The sequence below is a fragment of the Salvelinus namaycush genome, chromosome 16 (assembly GCF_016432855.1).
Source record: "Salvelinus namaycush isolate Seneca chromosome 16, SaNama_1.0, whole genome shotgun sequence".
Classification (NCBI taxonomy): domain Eukaryota; kingdom Metazoa; phylum Chordata; class Actinopteri; order Salmoniformes; family Salmonidae; genus Salvelinus; species Salvelinus namaycush.
The window spans coordinates 47,647,927-47,650,213 of NC_052322.1; positions in this window are offsets into that span (position 1 = coordinate 47,647,927).

The window sequence follows — 2,287 nt, forward strand, 5'->3', positions numbered from 1 at the left end:
ATGAAGGTCTACAGTAGCTTCAACAGTAGTCTGCAGTGTAGCACCATGGTGTAGCTGGAGGACAGCTAGCTTCTGTCCTCCTCTGGGTACATTGACTTCAGTACAAAACCTAGGAGGCTCATGGTTCTCACCCCCTTCCATAGACTTACATAGTAGTTATTATAACTTCCGGAGGACTTCCTCCAACCTATCAGAGCTCTTGCAGCATGAACTGACATGTTGTCCACCCAATCAAAGGATCAGAGAATGAATCTAGTACTGAAAGCATAAGCTACAGCTAGCTAGCAGTGCATACATGTATGTTTTTATTTTTTAATTGAACCTTTCTTTAACTAGGCAAGTCTTATTTAAAATGACATCCTACCGTAGTAATTAAAATGTGGTGAGTAGTTGAGTCGAGATAATTTTATTTTATTTATTTCATCACATTCCCAGTGGGTCAGAAGTTTACATACACTCAATTAGTATTTGGTAGCATTGCCTTTAAATTATTTAACTTGGGTCAAACGTTTCGGGTAGCCTTCCACAAGCTTTTCACAAAAAGTTGGGTGAATTTTGGCCAATGACGCTCGTCAGATGTGGCAGGGGTTGCAAACTATTACATATGACAAAGGAAAACCCGTCCGCGAGCTGCCCAGTGACACAAGCCTACCAGACTGTCTAAATGCCTTTTATGCTCGCCTCGAGGCAAGCAACACTGAAGCATGCATGAGAGAACCAGCTGTTCCGGACAACTGTGTGATCACACTCTCTGTTAGCTGATGTGAGCAAGACCTTTAAACAGGTCAACATTCACAAGGCCGCAGGGCCAGATGGATTACCAGGACATGTAGTCAGCGCATGCGCCGACCAACTGGCAAGTGTCTTCACTGAAATTTTTAACCTCTCCCTGAGGAAATCTGTAATACCTACATGTTTCAAGCAGACCACCATTGTCCATGTGCCCAAGAAAGCAAAGTTTAAAAAAATGATTTAACCTTTATTTAACTAAGCGTGCCAGTTAAGAACAAATTCTTATTTACAATGACGGCCTACCCCAGCCAAACCCTAACCCAGACGATGCTGGGCCAATTGGGCGCTGCCCTATGGTACTCCCAATCACGGCCGGGTGTGATACAGCCTGGAACCGAACCAGGGTCTATAGTGACGCCTCTAGCACTGGGATGCAGTGCCTTAGACTGCTGTGCCACTCGGGTAACCTGCCTAAATGTCTACCGCCCCATAGCACTCATGTCGGTAGCCATGAAGTGCTTTGAAAGGCTGGTCATGGCTCACATCAACACCATCATCCCGGAAACCCTACACCCACTCCAATTCGCATACTGACCCAACAGATCCACAGATGACGCAATCTCAATCACACTCCACACTGCCCATTCCCACCTGGACAGAAGAAACACCTATGTGAGAATGCTGTTCATTGACTCAGCGTTCAACACCATAGTGCCCACAAAGCTCATCACTAAGCTAAGGACCCTGGGACTAAACACCTCCCTCTGCAACTGGATCCAGGACTTCCTGACGGGCCACCCCTAGGTGGTAAGGGTAGGCAACAACTCATCTGCCACGCTGATCCTCAACACGGGTGCCCCTCAGGGGTGCGTGCTTAGTCCCCTCCTGTACTCCCTGTTCACCCACGACTGTGTGGCCAAGCACAACTCCAACATCCTCATTAAGTTTGCTGACGGCACAACGGTGGTAGGCCTGATCACTGACAACAATGAGACAGCCTATAGGGAAGTGGTCAGAGACCTGGCAGTGTGGTGCCAGGACAACAACCTCTCCCTCAATGTGAGCAAGACAAAGGAGATGATCGTGGACTACAGGAAAAGGAGGGCCTAACACACCCCCATTCACATCGACGGGGCTGTAGTGGAGCGGGTTGAGAGTTTCAAGTTTCTTGGTGTCGACATCACTAACAAACTATCATGGTCCAAACACACCAAGAAAGTTGTGAAGAGGACACAACAACGCCTTTACCCCCTCAGGAGACTGAAAAAATGTGTCATGGGTCCCCAAGTTGTACAGCTGCACCATCGAGAGCATCTTGACCAGTTGCATCACCCCCTGGGTATGGCAACTGCTCGGCATTCGACCGTAAGGCACTACAGAGGGTAGTGCATATGGCCCAGTATATCACTGGGGCCAAGCTTCCTGCCATCCAGGACCTTTAAACCAGGCGGTGTCCGAGGAAGGCCCCAAAAAATGTCAAAGACTCCAGTCACCCATGTCATTGACTGTTCTCTCTGCTACCGCACGGCAAGCGGTACCGGAGCACCAAGTCTAG